The sequence below is a fragment of the Macaca thibetana genome, chromosome 6 (assembly GCF_024542745.1).
Source record: "Macaca thibetana thibetana isolate TM-01 chromosome 6, ASM2454274v1, whole genome shotgun sequence".
Lineage (NCBI taxonomy): Eukaryota > Metazoa > Chordata > Mammalia > Primates > Cercopithecidae > Macaca > Macaca thibetana.
In genome coordinates this window covers 145,639,784-145,659,389 of record NC_065583.1, presented here as the reverse complement: position 1 = coordinate 145,659,389, position 19,606 = coordinate 145,639,784, and positions in this window count along the sequence as shown.

The window sequence follows — 19,606 nt, the reverse complement described above, 5'->3', positions numbered from 1 at the left end:
ACAATATTCCACTGGATAGAGCTGAGTCACCCTGGTAATGCCTAATGACAAGGAGAGCTGAGAAAGGTAATACTTATCTGAGAAGTCACTTTTCAGTAACAATTCATGAATTTTTGCTGGATAATTGGCTCTGCCTGCCACAGCCCATACATATTTCAGAATATAGTGGAACACCTTTTCCAGATCACACGCAGAGCCCTTCATGTCCTCAGGATCTCCACATGATTCTAGGGTAGGTATATTGGGATCGGTTTCAGGACTTGGTACCACACCATACTCAGAATTACCATTTCATTCCTACATCAGTCTCAGATTCAGAAGCTGCTGAATCTGCAAACTTCTGCAAGAGTTCAAGGTTCTTTCTGTATCCTGGCTTGCAAAGGCTTCTGTTGAACCATAAGTTACATCTGTAACATTTTGGATAAGTACAGGTTTTTTTTGTTTTTTGTTTTTTACCTTCAAGGAAACTCTTCAACCCTCAACAAAAAGTCACTGGGAGAAAATTGAGATTTTCTGGTGACAGTGTTGCTCAAAACTATCTACCAGTCATACCCATACCACAGCTCCAACCCTTCTCAGATCCTTGTAAGGAGTCTGAATTAAGCCGGAATATTGGTTGGAATTTATGAAGCCATAGGGGCTAAAGAAAGAATTCCAGATAAGAGATAAGACTTCAGTAAAGACTGACAGGAATTCATTCATCAAACATTCATTCATTCATTAAATAAAGATAGCTCTCTGAGGTTTAAATAGCTTTTTGATGTATAAACAAGTGTAATATACTTTACATTAACTATAAACTGCCTTATGGTAGGAGCTATTTGTTATTCTGTTAGTAATCTTCACAAAGTTGATTCTAAATCCTATTTCACTAGAAATTTAAGAATACATCTTAAAGTTCAAAAATGGTTATTGGAGGTTTTTATATATGATTTCATTGATAAAACTCTTTTAAAATTAAGATCAGAAGTAAGATTAGAATAAATGCAGAAAGAGTATAGGTATTTTCAAGATGAAGTCATAAAGCAACTAAAAATACAACTGAAAATAAGGTTAATATACTACAGAATTGTAATTACAGGCAAGAGTCCAATGTTCATGAATCTCAGTCTCCAGAAGACTGGCTAAGTAATGACATTTGAGAAAGTAAGCAGCAACTCTCCAATCCTTCTTTCTGACGGAAAGCTGGACAGGCCTAGCCTAGCTGGCTTCAGTTTGAGGGGCCGCCTAAGAAGGTAGAAGTGCTTCTTGCTTGCATCTGTGGTGCGTGGTGCCAGAGTCCAAATACAAAATTTTGTTCCAAGAAGAGATGCCAAGGGCCAATTTGCAGAAATGTGTCCAAATGTGCTGTCAAACCAAAGAAAACTGAAAGTCAAAGCCAAGACAACCAATAATCCAGGGAAGTCAACACCAAGAAACAATGGGTCAGAACTGGGCAATAACCAGGATCAAATGACTTGGGCAATCATTGTTCTAGGTAGGATATAAGGTAAAAAAAAGCCAGTATATATCTAATAAGCCGTAGAACAGGGCAGACAGTGAGAAAACTGGTTTCGAAAAAATAGCTAGGATAGAAATTAATTCTACCACATATTTTTAGGAATGTGAAATAAGTGGTAACAAATGTAACTTGAGTTGAAAAAAGCTGATAGATCTTGGCTGTTCCTAAACATATTCTTTATTGACTTGATTTTCAAATAGAGTTTTCAATTTTGACCAATAAAGTAATTTGTGTAGAATAAGACATTATTGACAGAAGATTTGTATAAAATATTAGAACCCTAAAAGGATGCACTCATTCAGTAATCTCCTCTTGAAACAATTTAATTGCTTATAATCCAGAAAAAAAAAAAGCAGAGGTCTAAAGGTGAAGGTTTGATTAGACAGAAATTTAGTAGCCATGTAGTTTGAGTGTAACTTAGACTGGGTGCCCCTGAAACAAATTCAGACCCAAGAATCCATGTGCAAGTGATTTCTGAAGAAAGAGCTCCCAGGGTAAGGGAGTGAGACAAGCAGGAAAGGCAGGGGAACAACCCAAACAAGAATGCAATTTCAGGCAAAGCCTCCTGCCCTAGAGGATAGCTGCAACTCGATTCCACCACGGTTCTCTGCAGTCTAGAATGTATGTCAGAGTTATTCTGCCCCAGTGCAAGAGAGCTGGCCTTCATATTTTTGCATTGCACTAGACCTTCATTAGTTAAGAGTTACCCTGTGTGGAGGTCCTCTTTTGAGCAGTCATAGGTACAGGTTGCTGGAAGCAAAAATGCAGTAAACTTAGGGTCAGAGCTACATGAAATAGTAAAAGGCATCAGAGGGAAGCTGGACAGAAGATTGGTAACTGTGGTGGTGTTAGAAGTGATTTTAATTTGCATATGTGTCTCACTCCTTTTGGGCTGCTATAATGAAATACTTTAGGCTGAGCAACTTATAAACAGCAGAAATGTATTACTCACATTTCTGGAGGCCGCGAAGTCCAAAATCAAGATGCCAATAAATCTGGTGTTTAGTAAGGGCTCACTCATTACTTAATAGATGGTGCCTTGTTGCTGAGTCCTTACATAGCAGAGGCACAGGGAGTTCCTTTGAAACCTCTTTTTAGTTGGGGTACTAACCCATTCATGAGGATGAAGCTCTCAGGCCTTAATCACTTCCTAAAGGCTCACCTTCTTACTACTATCACACTGGGTATTAAGCTCCAATATATGAATTTTGGGAGACACCAATATTCAGACCATAGCAGTATATAAACTGTTCCATTAAAAATACATTCTACATAATCATATGATTAAATATTCTTTTATAGGAAAATAGTATTTTACTAAAACGGTTATAAGAGAATATTTAAGTCAACTACAACAAAAATTGGAAATCAGTTTACTTCTCAATCATAAGCAAAATAAACCCATAAACCAAGAGATATAATAAAAATACAAATAGGAAATGTAATAAAAGTGATCTGGGATGATGGTAAGTTGACCTAGTAACATAATTTTATAATGGCTGAACAGAGTGTAAATTCATGCATTACCATAAGACATAATAATTAGATTGAAAGGTAAATTATGAGAAAATATATAAGGTATACTGGAATGGTAATTGCATTATGATAAAATGTATTATTAATGAAAATATGGCATAAATATGATTTGACATTTGAAATAAAAAAGCTTTTAAAATGTGATGTAAAATCTTTGAGACATTCAGAAAGCATTTGACAGATGAGTTATAGAGTGGGAGTTAAACTCAGCTGTATCTGTTAATGGTTAAACAAAATCTAAATATGAACATAATGATATCGAATGATACTCCCAACACAAAATTATCAGGTATATAGGTAAATTTTTTACAAAAAAATTGAATATGCCTTTATTAAAAAATGGATTTTCTCCGATAAGTATTTATTCAAAAGCAATATGTGTTTCCTAATATAACTGAAGCAATGCAAGTATAGATAAAGAAAAATAATCTAAATCTAAAGCACGAATCCTCCATTTCTATTTCCTCAACTAACCAATTTTAAATTGTTAGTTGTTTGTTCTTAACATCTTTACCCATATTTATGCATACATGTGAAATGTACATAAGATTTATTTTTGTTCATTTAAAACAGTAACATTACACACAATATTTTTTACTTTCCCTTGCCCACTTAACAATATTACATGACCATCCTTCCAGGTAAATACACATACATTTACTGGATTTTCAAATAGGAGAAAAAATTTTAATAATAAGGATGACCCAAAATGTATAAAATTATTTCTCTGTGAATGATGAATATTAAATATGAGGCTTTTTCTATGTCACTATAAACATTGAACACTAATAAATTTTGTACCTATGTCCTTGTATGCCAGTGTTTTGTTTCCAAAGGATAGATTCCCAGAAGTGGAACATCTGGGTCAAAGAGTATGTACATTCTTTTAATGTAAAAGGTAAAAATAAAATTCAGTTGATGACCAAGTTTTTTTATTTCACTAAGAACATAAGAAGTAATCAAAAGGGAAGACTCTCACAAGCTACCTGAGACAAATTTGCCACTTGACAAATTTGTATATGTGTATGTATATGTATATCATCTATATCACATACCATGTTCTCTCACCTATGGTAAAATTAACTGTTTATTCCCCTAAATCTAATCCCTTCATCTATACACCATATTTCATTCTCTCTTGCCGACTCAAAGGCAGTTTCCCTCCAGCACTTCTCCCCTTTTCTTCTGTATCTTACACAAACTCAATATTTCCACTTTCTCAAGGCAAAAAATCTTGGTTCTGTCCTCGACTGTTCTTTCTCTCATGCTGAACATACAACATATCAGCAAATCAGGTTGATTATACTCTTAAGATGTAACCAGGATACAATCACATTTCACCACTTTTAATGTTATAACCTTTAGTCCAGCTATCTCATTTTCCTGGATTACAGCTCTAGTTGTCAAAATGGTCTCTTTGCTTCTGCCTTTGTTCTTTTACAATATACTCTCAGCCATCAGAGTAATTCTTTTCACCCTAAGACCAATGATGCCACTATTTTCATAAAAAGTCTCAATAGTTCTGTGCTTCTGTCAGAGTAAAAACCAAAGTCTTTACACACATGAACCCACAGGTCCACCTGCAGCTCTTTACCAGATCTTTGACCTGATCTCCTGTTACTCTACACCTTGCTCACTCTGTTCCAGCTAACCGACCTCTGTGTTCTCTCTTAACTGTGCTAGATATGGTCCACTTCAGGGTCTTTGCACTTGTCACCCTTAACCATAACAAATTGCTGCTTACTTAATTGCTTCACCTGCTTTAATTCTGAACTTGGGCGTAATTTTCAGAGTGAAGACTCTTTAACAACCCTATTTAAAATTGCAGGCACCTCCCATATCCCAATCCATCTAGTCTTCTCTGTGTTATTATTGTGCAGCACTTATTGCTTTTAAATAAAATGCATAATTTCCACATTCTAGATCAGTTTAGATATTTCATAATTGTAAATCATTTTTATTATTGTTTAATGATTATTGTATTCACTTGTCTTTATATTGTCCAAGATCTCCTTATGGAAAAACTTTAACATACGACTTAGTGGAACAAATTTTGTAATAAACATCCTAATACTCATCACCTATATTTGACCATATACATTTTACTGTGCTTGTTTTATTGCATATATCTCTATGACATCATCATCCCATTTAGCAATCCAGCCACTTCACTTTATATGCATTTCTAAATAAATTGCACATATCAGGTTTAATTCACATTTTCCTGATGCCAGATAATGCTGAACACTTTTTTACATGCTTACTGTCCTTTTATATATCTTGTGTTGTAAAATGTCTGTACAATTTTTTGCACATTTTAATTGGGTTATTTGTCTTTTGCTTATTGAATTATAGGGTATCATTGTATATCCCATGTACCTCCTCTTTGCCAGCGGTATGTATACAATTTTCTTCCCACCTGCGGCTTGCCTATTCATTTTTTTTCTTTTTTTTTCATTTTTTTTTTCATTTTCTTAACTGCGCATTTTGATAAGCATATTTTAATTTTTGATAAAGTATAATTTCTCAATTGTTATAGGTATTATTTCTGAAACTTAAGAAACCTTTGCTTACATGAACATCATGAAAATTACATTTTTTTGAAAAGTTTGATGATTTGAGGTTTTATATTTATGTCATAGTCCATCTTGAGTAAATTTTTGTGTATGTGTCAGGGAATATTTTTTTTTTAATTTATTTATTATTATTATACTTTAAGTTGTAGGGTACATGTGCATAACGTGCAGGTTTGTTACATATGTATACTTGTGCCATGTTGCTGTGCTGCACCCATCAACTTCTCATTTACATCAGGTATAACTCCCAATGCAATCCCTGCCCCCTCCCCCCTCCCCATGACAGGCCCCTGTGTGTGATGTTCCCCTTCCTGAGTCCAAGTGATCTCATTGTTCAGTTCCCACCTATGAGTGAGAACATGCGGTGTTTGGTTTTCTGTTCTTGTGATAGATTGCTAAGAATGATGGTTTCCAGCTGCATCCATGTCCCTACAAAGGACACAAACTCATCCTTTTTGATGGCTGCATAGTATTCCATGGTGTATATGTGCCACATTTTCTTAATCCAATCTGTCACTGATGGACATTTGGGTTGATTCCAAGTCTTTGCTATTGTGAATAGTGCTGCAATAAACATACGAGTACATGTGTCTTTATAGCAGCATAATTTATAATCCTTTGGGTATATACCCAGTAATGGGATGGCTGGGTCATATGGTACATCTAGTTCTAGATCCTTGAGGAATCGCCATACTGTTTTCCATAATGGTTGAACTAGTTTACAATCCCACCAACAGTGTAAAAGTGTTCCTATTTCTCCACATCCTCTCCAGCACCTGTCGTTTCCTGACTTTTTAATGATTGCCATTCTAACTGGTGTGAGATGGTATCTCATTGTGGTTTTGATGTGCATTTCTCTGATGGCCAGTGATGATGAGCATTTTTTCATGTGTCTGTTGGCTGTATGAATGTCTTCTTTTGAGAAATGTCTGTTCATATCCTTTGCCCACTTTTTGATGGGGTTGTTTGTTTTTTTCTTGTAAATTTGTTTGCGTTCTTTGTAGGTTCTGGATATTAGCCCTTTGTTAGATGAGTAGATTGCAAAAATTTTCTCCCATTCTGTAGGTTGCCTGTTCACTCTGATGGTAGTTTCTTTTGCTGTGCAGAAGCTCTTTAGTTTAATGAGATCCCATTTGTCAATTTTGGCTTTTTCTGCCGTTGCTTTTGGTGTTTTAGACATGAAGTCTTTGCCCATGCCTATGTCCTGAATGGTACTAGCTAGGTTTTCCTCTAGGATTTTTATGGTATTAGGTCTAACATTTAAGTCTCTAATCCATCTTGAATTAATTTTCGTATAAGGAGTAAGGAAAGGATCCAGTTTCAGCTTTCTACTTATGGCTAGCCAATTTTCCCAGCACCATTTATTAAATAGGGAATCCTTTCCCCATTTCTTGTTTCTCTCAGGTTTGTCAAAGATCAGATGGCTGTAGATGTGTGGTATTATTTCTGAGGACTCTGTTCTGTTCCATTGGTCTATATCTCTGTTTTGGTAACAGTACCATGCTGTTTTGGTTACTGTAGCCTTGTAGTATAGTTTGAAGTCAGGTAGCGTGATGCCTCCAGCTTTGTTCTTTTGACTTAGGATTGTCTTGGAGATGCGGGCTCTTTTTTGGTTCCATATGAACTTTAAAGCAGTTTTTTCCAATTCTGTGAAGAAACTCATTGGTAGCTTGATGGGGATGGCATTGAATCTATAAATTACCTTGGTCAGCATGGCCATATTCACGATATTGATTCTTCCTATCCATGAGCATGGTATGTTCTTCCATTTGTTTGTGTCCCCTTTTATTTCACTGAGCAGTGGTTTGTAGTTCTCCTTGAAGAGGTCCTTTACATCCCTTGTAAGTTGGATTCCTAGGTATTTTATTCTCTTTGAAGCAATTGTGAATGGAAGTTCATTCCTGATTTGGCTCTCTGTTTGTCTGTTACTGGTGTATAAGAATGCTTGTGATTTTTGCACATTAATTTTGTATCCTGAGACTTTGCTGAAGTTGCTTATCAGCTTAAGGAGATTTTGGGCTGAGACAATGGGGTTTTCTAAATATACAATCATGTCATCTGCAAACAGGGACAGTTTGACTTCTTCTTTTCCTAACTGAATACCCTTGATTTCTTTCTCTTGCCTGATTGCCCTAGCCAGAACTTCCAACACTATGTTCAATAGGAGTGGTGAGAGAGGGCATCCCTGTCTTGTGCCAGTTTTCAAAGGGAATTTTTCCAGTTTTTGCCCATTCAGTATGATATTGGCTGTGGGTTTGTCATAAATAGCTCTTATTATTTTGAGGTACGTTCCATCAATACCGAATTTATTGAGCGTTTTTAGCATGAAGGGCTGTTGAATTTTGTCAAAAGCCTTTTCTGCATCTATTGAGATAATCATGTGGTTCTTGTCTTTGGTTCTGTTTATATGCTGGATTATGTTTATTGATTTGCGAATGTTGAACCAGCCTTGCATCCCAGGGATGAAGCCCACTTGATCATGGTGGATAAGCTTTTTGATGTGTTGCTGAATCCAGTTTGCCAGTATTTTATTGAGGATTTTTGCATCGATGTTCATCAGGGATATTGGTCTAAAATTCTCTTTTTTTGTTGTGTCTCTGCCAGGCTTTGGTATCAGGAGGATGTTGGCCTCATAAAATGAGTTAGTGAGGATTCCCTCTTTTTCTATTGATTGGAATAGTTTCAGAAGGAATGGTACCAGCTCCTCCTTGTACCTCTGGTAGAATTCAGCTGTGAATCCATCTGGTCCTGGACTTTTTTTGGTTGGTAGGCTATTAATTATTGCCTCAATTTCAGAGCCTGCTATTGGTCTATTCAGGGATTCAACTTCTTCCTGGTTTAGTCTTGGAAGAGTGTAAGTGTCCAGGAAATTATCCATTTCTTCTAGATTTTCCAGTTTATTTGCGTAGAGGTGTTTATAGTATTCTCTGATGGTAGTTTGTATTTCTGTGGGGTCGGTGGTGATATCCCCTTTATCATTTTTAATTGCGTCGATTTGATTCTTCTCTCTTTTCTTCTTTATTAGTCTTGCTAGTGGTCTGTCAATTTTGTTGATCTTTTCAAAAAACCAACTCCTGGATTCATTGATTTTTTGGAGAGTTTTTTGTGTCTCTATCTCCTTCAGTTCTGCTCTGATCTTAGTTATTTCTAGCCTTCTGCTAGCTTTCGAATGTGTTTGCTCTTGCTTCTCTAGTTCTTTTAATTGCGATGTTAGAGTGTCAATTTTAGATCTTTCCTGCTTTCTCTTGTGGGCATTTAGTGCTATAAATTTCCCTCTACACACTGCTTTAAATGTGTCCCAGAGATTCTGGTATGTTGTATCTTTGTTCTCATTGGTTTCAAAGAACATCTTTATTTCTGCCTTCATTTCGTTATGTACCCAGTAGTCATTCAGGAGCAGGTTGTTCAGTTTCCATGGAGTTGAGCGGTTTTGATTGAGTTTCTTAGTCCTGAGTTCTAGTTTGATTGCACTGTGGTCTGAGAGACAGTTTGTTATAATTTCTGTTCTTGTACATTTGCTGAGGAGTGCTTTACTTCCAATTACGTGGTCGATTTTGGAGTAAGTACGATGTGGTGCTGAGAAGAATGTATATTCTGTTGATTTGGGGTGGAGAGTTCTCTAGATGTCTATTAGGTCTGCTTGCTGCAGAGATGAGTTCAATTCCTGGATATCCTTGTTAACTTTCTGTCTCGTTGATCTGTCTAATGTTGACAGTGGAGTGTTGAAGTCTCCCATTATTATTGTATGGGAGTCTAAGTCTCTTTGTAAGTCTCTAAGGACTTGCTTTATGAATCTGGGTGCTCCTGTATTGGGTGCATATATATTTAGGAGAGTTAGCTCTTCCTGTTGAATTGATCCCTTTACCATTATGTAATGACCTTCTTTGTCTCTTTTGATTTTTGATGGTTTAAAGTCTGTTTTATCAGAGACTAGTATTGCAACCCCCGCTTTTTTTTGTTCTCCATTTGCTTGGTAAATCTTCCTCCATCCCTTTATTTTGAGCCTATGTATGTCTCTGCGTGTGAGATGGGTCTCCTGAATACAGCAGACTGATGGGTCTTGACTTTTTATCCAGTTTGCCAGTCTGTGTCTTTTAATTGGAGCATTTAGTCCATTTACATTTAAGGTTAAGATTGTTATGTGCGAACTTGATCCTGCCATTATGATCTTAACTGGTTATTTTGCTCGTTAGTTGATGCAGTTTCTTCCTAGCCTCGATGGTCTTTACATTTTGGCATGTTTTTGCAATGGCTGGTACCGGTTGTTCCTTTCCATGTTTAGTGCTTCCTTCAGGGTCTCTTGTAAGGCAGGCCTAGTGGTGACAAAATCTCTAAGCATTTGCTTATCTGTAAAGGATTTTATTTCTCCTTCACTTATGAAACTTAGTTTGGCTGGATATGAAATTCTGGGTTGAAAATTCTTTTCTTTAAGAATGTTGAATATTGGCCCCCACTGTCTTCTGGCTTGTAGAGTTTCTGCCGAGAGATCTGCTGTTAGTCTGATGGGCTTCCCTTTGTGGGTAACCCGACCTTTCTCACTGGCTGCCCTTAAGATTTTTTCCTTCATTTCAACTTTGGTGAATCTGGCAATTATGTGTCTTGGAGTTGCTCTTCTCCAGGAGTATCTTTGTGGCGTTCTCTGTATTTCCTGGATTTGAATGTTGGCCTGCCCTAGTAGGTTGGGGAAGTTCTCCTGGATGATATCCTGAAGAGTGTTTTCCAACTTGGTTCCATTTTCCCCCTCACTTTCAGGCACCCCAATCAGACATAGATTTGGTCTTTTTACATAATCCCATACTTCTTGCAGGCTTTGTTCATTTCTTTTTCTTCTTTTTTCTTTTGGTTTCTCTTCTCGCTTCATTTCATTTATTTGATACTCAATCGCAGATACTCTTTCTTCCAGTTGATCGAGTCGGTTACTGAAGCTTGTGCATTTGTCACGTATTTCTCGTGTCATGGTTTTCATCTCTTTCATTTCGTTTATGACCTTCTCTGCATTAATTACTCTAGCCATCAATTCTTCCACTTTTTTTTCAAGATTTTTAGTTTCTTTGCGCTGGGTACGTAATTCCTCCTTTAGCTCTGAGAAATTTGATGGACTGAAGCCTTCTTCTCTCATCTCGTCAAAGTCATTCTCCGTCCAGCTTTGATCCGTTGCTGGCGATGAGCTGCGCTCCTTTGCCGGGGGAGATGCGCTCTTATTTTTTGAATTTCCAGCTTTTCTGCCCTGCTTTTTCCCCATCTTTGTGGTTTTATCTGCCTCTGGTCTTTGATGATGGTGATGTACTGATGGGGTTTTGGTGTAGGTGTCCTTCCTGTTTGATAGTTTTCCTTCTAACAGTCAGGACCCTCAGCTGTAGGTCTGTTGGAGATTGCTTGAGGTCCACTCCAGACCCTGTTTGCCTGGGTATCAGAAGCAGAGGCTGCAGAAGATAGAATATTTCTGAACAGCGAGTGTACCTGTCTGATTCTTGCTTTGGAAGCTTCCTCTCAGTGGTGTACTCCACCCTGTGAGGTGTTGGGTGTCAGACTGCCCCTAGTGGGGGATGTCTCCCAGTTAGGCTACTCAGGGGTCAGGGACCCACTTGAGAAGGGAGTCTGTCCCTTCTCAGATCTCAACCTCCGTGTTGGGAGATCCACTGCTCTCTTCAAAGCTGTCAGACAGAGTCGTTTGCGTCTGCAGAGGTTTCGGCTGTGTTTGTTTTTGCCCTGTCCCCAGAGGTGGAGTCTACAGCGACAGGCAGGTTTCCTTGAGCTGCTGTGAGCTCCACACAGTTCGAGCTTCCCAGCAGCTTTGTTTACCTACTTAAGCCTCAGCAATGGCGGGCGCCCCTCCCCCAGCCTCGCTGCTGCCTTGCCGGTAGATCACAGACTGCTGTGCTAGCAATGAGGGAGGCTCCATGGGTGTGGGACCCTCCCGGCCAGGTGTGGGATATGATCTCCTGGTGTGCCTGTTTGCTTAAAGCGCAGTATTGGGGTGGGAGTTACCTGATTTTCCAGGTGTTGTGTGTCTCAGTTCCCCTGGCTAGGAAAAGGGATTCCCTTCCCCCTTGCGCTTCCCAGGTGAGGCAATGCCTCGCCCTGCTTCAGCTCTCGCTGGTCGGGCTGCAGCAGCTGACCAGCACCGATTGTCCGGCACTCCCCAGTGAGATGAACCCAGTACCTCAGTTGAAAATGCAGAAATCACCGGTCTTCTGTGTCGCTCGCGATGGGAGTTGGAGACTGGAGCTGTTCCTATTCGGCCATCTTGCTCCGCCCCCCGGGAATTTTTAATTAATAAAATTTATCTATTGGAAGAGTTTTAGGTTCATGGCAAAATTAAGCAGAAAGTACAGAGAGTTCCCACACACACTGTCCACCGCCCCTCAACACAACTACCACCGCCACTATACCAGAGTAGTACATTTGTTACAATGCAAGAATGTATATTGACACATCCTTATCACTGAAGTCCATAGTTTACATAGCGGCTCACTCTTGGAACTGTACATTCTATAGGTTTGGATGAATGTATATTGACATGTACAATGGTGGTTACTTTTTTTTTTTCTCTTTTTTTTGGAGACAGAGTCTTGCTCTGTTGCCCAGGCTGGAGTGTAGTGGTGCAATCTCAGCTCACTGCAAGCTCCACCTCCCGGGTTTCAAGCGATTCTCCTGACTCAGCCTCCCGAATAACTGTACTACAGGCATGCGCCACCCAGCCCGGCTAACTTTTTGTATTTTTGGTAGAGACAGGGTTTCACCATGTTAGCCAGGATGGTCTCGATCTCCTGACCTCATGATCTGCCCGCCTTGACCTCTCAAAGTGCTAGGATTACAGGTGCATTGTACTATTGTATAGGATAGTTTCATTGTCCTAAAAATCCTCTATCCTCTGCCTATTCATCATTTCCTTCTCTTGAACTCTCAGCAACCACTAATTTTTTACTGTTTCCAGTTTTGCCTTCTCTGAAATGTCATATAGTTGGAATAATATAGTAACTGTAGCTCTTTCAGATTGTTTTCACTTAATTAGTAATGTCCATTTAAATTTCCTCCATGTTTTTTCATGGCTTGATAGCTCATCTCTTTTTAGCCCTGAATAATATTTCTTCATCTGACTGTAGCATAGTTTATTTATCCATTCATCGACTGAAGTATATCTTGGTTGCTTCCAAGTTTTGGCAATGATGAATAAAGCTGCTATAAACTTTCATGCAGAGGCACAACTTTGCAATTCATTTGAGTAAATACCAATGAGCATGATTGCTGGATTGAATGCTAATGGTATGTTTAGTTTTATAAACAACTGCCAAACTGTCTTCCAAAGTGACTGTATCATTTCCCATTCTCACCAGCAAGTGAAAGACTATCTTTTCTCCACTGTACTGCCTTTACTCCTCTGTCAAAGTACAGTTGACTATATTTTTATGGGTTTGTTTCTGTACTCGCTATTCTGTTTCATTTACATGTTTGTCTATTGTTTCACCAACACCAAACTGTCTTAATTACTGTAACTTTATAGTAAGTATTGAATTTTGGTAATATCAGTCATCTGATATTCTTCTCCTTTAATAATTTGTTGGCTGTTCTTGGTCTTTTGCTTCTCCATATAAACGTGGTAATCAGTTTGTGAACATGCACAAATTAACTGCCTAAGATTTTTATTGGGATTGCCTTGAGTATATAGATCAAGTTAGAAATAACTGCCATCTTGCCAATATTGAGTATTCCTATCTATGAACATGAACTCTCTCTCAATTTATTTCTTATCTGCTATTTTTCATTAGCGTTGTATAGTTTTTCTCATACAGATCTTATACATATTTTGTTAAATTTACATCTAGGTATTTCATTTTTGTGGTGCTAATGTAAATAAAATTGTGTTTTAATTTCAAATTCTACTTGTTCATTGCTGGTATATTAAAAAGTGATTGACTTTTGTATATTAACTTTGTGTCCTTCAACCTTGCTATAATCGCTCACTAGTTTTAGGAGTATTTTTGTTTATTTCATTGATATTGTCTACATAAATGATCATGTTATCTACAAAGACAGTTTTATATATTTTATTTCCTTTTCTTGTCTTTATGCATTAGTTAGGACTTTCAATATGATGTTTAAAAGCAGTAGTATCTAATCTTAGTGGGAAAACTTCAAGTTTCTCATAATTACTATGTTACTGTGGACTTTTGTATGTGTGTGTGTGTTCTTTAACAAGTTGAAAAAGTTTCTATTTCTAATTTCCTGATAGTTTTTTTTTTAATAAACAGGTGTTGAATTTGATATGATCTTGTGATTTTTATTCTTGAGCCTGTTGATGTGATGGATTGCATTGGTTTAGCATGTCAATCAGCCTTGAATACCTGAGATGAATCCCACTTGGTTATTGTGTATAATTCTTTTATACATTGTTAGATTCAATTTTTTTAATTGAAAATTGTTTGAGGATTTTTGTTTCTATGTTCCTGAGTGATATGGGTCTGTACTTTCCTTTTTTGAGTTGTCTTTTTTTTTTTTTTTTTTTTTTGAGATGGAGTCTTGCTCTGTTGCCCAGGCTTGCAGTGGCATGATCTCAGCTTACTGCAACTTCTGCCTCCCAGGTTAGCGAAGATGGGGTTCCACTATGTTGACCAGGCTGGTCTTGAACTCTTGACTTCATGTTATCCACCCGCCTTGGCCTCCCAAAGTGTTGGGATTACCAGCGTGAGTCACCATGTCCAGCCATTGTAATGGCTTTATCTGGTTTGGGTTGGGTAATGCTGACCTCATATAATGAATTAAAAATAATTTCCTGTGCTTCTATATTATGTAAAAGATTGTAGAGAATTGGTATAATTTATTGCTTAAGTGTTATGGTAGACTTCATCAATGAACCCATCTGAGCTCTCTATTTTGGAAGGTTGTTAATTATCTGTTCAATTTCCTTAATAGACATAGGCTTAATTTCAATCATCTGTTTCTTCTTGCATGAGGATTGTCAGGTGGTGTCTTGCAAGAAATTGGTCCATTTTACCCAGGTTGTCAAATTTGTGAGGAGAAACTTTTCATAATATTTTTATTACCCTTTTGATATGCATGGGATCTATAGTGATGTTCTCTCTTTCATTCTTATACTAATCACTTATATTTTCTCTCTCTTTTCTTAGCCTGCCAGAGTTTTATCAATTTTATTGATCTTTTAATAGAACTAGCTATTGGTTTCATTGACTTTTCTCTATTAATTTCCAGCTTTCAATTTCATTGAGTTATGCTCTAATTCTTTTTTTTTTTTTTTTTTTTTTTTTATACTTTAAGTTCTAGGGTACATGTGGATAACGTGCAGGTTTGTTACATATGTATACTTGTGCCATGTTGGCGTGCTGCACCCATCAACTCGTCAGCACCCATCAACTCATCATTTACATCTGGTATAACTCCCAATGCAATCCCTCCCCCTCTAATTCTTATTATTTCTTTTTTTCTGCTTACTATGGATTTCATTTGCACTTTTTAAAACTCTGGTTTTCTAAGGTTGACACTTAGAAACTTTATTTTAGCTCTTTCTTTTTTAAATATATGCAATTCAGTGTCATAAGTGTTTCTCTGTGCACTAGTTTTACAGCATTCTACAAATTTTGATAAGTTTTGTTTTCATTTTTTTTTTAGTTCAAAATATTTTTTGAATTCTCTTGAGATTTCTTTTTTGACCTATGTGTTATTTAGAAGTCTGTTGTTTAATCTCTAAGTATTTTGGAATTTTCCAGCTATCTTTCTGTTATTAACTTCTCATTTAATTCCACTGTATTCTGAAAGCAGGCATTGTACAATTTTTACTTTAGATTTGTGGACATGTAATTTATGGCCCAGAATACAGTCAATATTGGTGAATGCTCCCTGAGAGATTGAGAAGCTTTTGTATTTTGTTGTATTTGGATGAGGTAGTCTACAGATGTGCGTTACATCCAATTGACTGATGATGTTGTTGAGTTCAACTATGTACTTAATGATTTTCTGTCTCCTAAATCTGTCCATTTCTGACAGAGGGGTGTGAAAGTCCCCAACAATAATTATGAATTAATCTATTTCTCCTTAAAAGTCTATGAGTTTTTGCCTCAAGTATTTTGATGTTCTGGTGTTAGGTGTATATACATTAAGGATTGTTATGTCACCTTGGAGAAATGATATCTTTATCATTACGTAACGTCTGTCTTTATCGCTGATAAGTTTCCTTGTTCTGAAGTCTTCTCTGTCTGAAGTTAAAATAGCTGCTCCAGTTTTTTTCTTTCTTCTCTCTCTCTCTGTCTCTCTCTCTCCCAGGCTGGGGTGTAATGGAGCGATCTCAGCTCACTGCAACCTCCACCTCCCGGTTCAAGCAATTCTCCTGCCTCAGCTTCCCGAGTAGCTGGGATTACAGGTGTGTGCCACCAGTCCGGCTAATTTTTGTATTTTTTTAAGTAGAGACGGGGTTTCACCATGTTGGCCAGGCTGGTCTCTAACTCCTGGCCTCAGGTGATTCAGCCACCTTGGCCTCCCAAAGTATTGGGATTACCGGCGTGAGCCACCGCACCCGGCCTACTCCTGCTTTTTAAAAAATAATTTTAGTATGACATATCTTTCTCCATCCCTTTGCTATTAATATTTATGTGTCTTTATATATAAAGTGAGTTTCTTCAGACAACATATAGTTGGGTCTTATTTTTTTATCTACTCTGAAAATCTATTTCTTTAAATTTGTTTATTTAGACCTTGATGTTTAAGATGATTATTGATGTAGCTGAATACAATACTATTATTATTTTGAACAAACTATGATCTATCAGATCAATTAAGAAAAATGAAAATTAAAGCTTATTATTTCAATATTTAGGATCTTCAATACAATGTTGAATACAAATGGTGGTGACTGTGTGCATCTTTGCATTATTCCCAATATCTGGGGGAAATATTAAATATTTTACCACTATATAATGTTACCTGTAAATTTTTATATATGTCCATTATAGGGTTCAGAAAATCCCTTTATATTTTTACTGACTGATACATTTTATTATAAATGGGGGCCGAATTTTCCCAAATATTTTCTCCACATTTCTTGAAATTGGCTTTTCCTATTTACTCTAATAATATGGTGATTTATATAGATTTATTCTAAATGTTAAAAACAAATGGACATGCTTGGAATAAACTCTACTTTTTCAAGATTTAAAATGCTTTTACATTGCTTGATTCCATATGGTAATATTTTATTTGTTATTTTGTGTCTATATTTATGAGGGCTAATTGTGTTTAATTTTTTTTTACAATGTCTTTGTTAAACCTACTCTTAGACTCATAACAAGGCTTTTGTTGCTGTTGTTGGTTTTGTTTCTTTCTTTTTTTTTTTTTTCCCCCCCCGACATGGAGTCGCGGTCTATAGCCCAGTGTGGAGTGCAGTGGCGCGATCTTGGCTCACTGCCAGCTCTTCCTCCTGGTTTCACACCATTCTCCTGCCTCAGCCCAAGTTGTCTTCTTTTAATGAAATATTTTGTGTAATATTAGGTTATTTCTTCATCAGTGTTTCTTAGGATTCATCAGGGACACCATCTAGGCCTGTTTTCTTTTGTGATAAAATATTCTTTAATAAATTCAATTTCTTTAAGACATATGGGGCAGTTACCATGTAAGTTGAGAGGCACTGAACTTCTCTAAATCTATAAATTTGTATCTTTCACCTACTTGGAGAAATTTAGGCCACTATTTACTCTCTTTTTTGTGTGTGCTACATGCTCTCCCTTCTCTCTTTTGGGACACCATTGTGCTATAGGTCCCAGAGTTTCTTTTTATGTTTTAAAAATCTTTTTCACCCTGTTCTTCAGATACCTAATTGCATTGACCTATGCCCAGTTTCACTTCTCCCTTCATAGTCACAAACGCTGTCATACTTCCAGGAACTGTATCTATGTATGGCAATGCCTGGCAGAATAAAAGAGACATCTCTTTTTATTTACCAATAAGGTTGCCAGAAGCCTTCCCCTATGACAGAACTATGTCACATGTCCATCCTAAGTCCAATTACCAGCAAAAACAATGGTATACTATTTTTGGTTTAGTGAGTTATATGGCCTTTAGGAGGAGAGTTTGTTCAACAAATAAATTAGAGACTCCGTCACAAAGGAAAAAGCTGGTCGTACTTCTTGGATAGGCAGCCAGCAGTATCTTCTACATAAAGCTCTGCATTGCAAAATTCCAAAAGACAATTTTCATATAGACTAACACAAGAATCATGGGCCCCAAAATTGTACGATTTGATACTGTTAAAATTAATTACTAGGCGATTTTTTAAAAATAGAATTGGGAAATTCAAAAAATGAAAACCAGCTTTATTTCTGTCTAACTGCAAAGCCACCTAAATATGAATGAGATCAGTATTGGTTAAAATTCAGGATATAGACACTCTAAGCATAGTTTAAAAGGAGCAAGGAGAATATTCTAAGGTGTGTAGATTAGCATATAATCATTATTGACAAAAACATGGAAAAAGAATAGGCTAAGATTTTGTAAAAAGTCTACAGTAAGTTTTCTCGGGGTGGGGGGAAAGCAAATAAAGTTGTGTTAGTCAGAGTTCTCCAGAGAAATAGCATGAATTGGAGATATATATATATATATATATATATATATATATATATCCTATTCATATATCTATATATATGGCTATACATTTATTTATTATCTTATAATACATCTATATATTGGCTCACAGGATTATGGAGGCTGAGAAGTTCCAAGATCTATAGTCAGAAAGCTGAAGACCCAGGAGAAACAATGGTGTCATTTCAATCAGAGTTTGAAGTCCTGAGAGATCATAGAGCTGATGGTATAAGTTTCATTCTGAATGGCCATGGCTTGAGACCTAAGAAGAATTGCTTTTCCAGCTTGAGTGTGAAGGCAAGAAATTTTTTTTTTTCAGAGTCTCACTTTGTCACCCAGGCTGGGGCGCAGTGACCGTGATCTCTGCTCACTGCAGCCTCTGCCTCCTGGGTTCAAGCGATTCTCATGCCTCAGCCTCCTGAGAAGCTGGAATTACAGGTGGGCACCACCATACCTGGCTAGTTTTTGTATTTTTAGTACAGATGGGGTAGAGAGGCTGATCTCGAACTCCTGACCTCAAGTGATCCACCAGCCTCGGCCTCCCAAAGCACTAGGATTACAGGCATGAGCCACCCTGCCTGGCCAGAAAAAGGTTGATGTCCCAGTTTATCCAGTTAGGAAGGAGTACTTCCCTCTTATTTATAGGAGGGTGAGCTTTTTTATTCTATTCAGGCCTTCAACTGATTGAATGAAGCCCACCCACATTAGAGGGCAATCTGCTTTACTCAGTCTACTGATTTAAATATTAATCTGATCCGCAAACACCCTCGAAGGCACACTCAGAATAATGTTTGACTAAATTATCTGGGCACTTCATGGCCTAGTCAATTTGACACATGAAATTAACCATCACAAAAGTATGTCATTAGTTGATGATAAAAGCAATTATTTAATGATAAACTTCTCTGTTTACAGAAGTATTCCTAGAAGAGGAAAGGACCAAAATAGGCAGTAATTAGATCCAGTTAGTTCAAGAGTGTGGTGCATATTAAAAATTCAGTCATTTTTTCGGATGAAGAGAAGGCCAAGGACTTTTTTCTTGGGATAAATTCCTAGAAATTATATCATTTTTCTGTTCATTAATGCAGTTTTTGGTAGTTTCTTGGCAATTAATTCCTTTTAGCTAAAAACATCCACTGCCTAAAACATCAGTGCAATTAAGGACTGTCAAATATTAAACATGTAAACAAACAGAGTAGTATCATCTCATCATGGTTTGACTTCCAATCCCTTCCCATCATAAAATACCTACATTTATGCAACACCTTTTTATAGAAACTTGCGTAAGACTTAAAAAATCCATTTAGTCAGAGCTCCCTTTTATCAACATTTGCATTTTCTCACTATATTACTCATTATCTTTTTTCCAAAAAAAACAACAAAATTTTGCCGTTTGCTGTAAAAT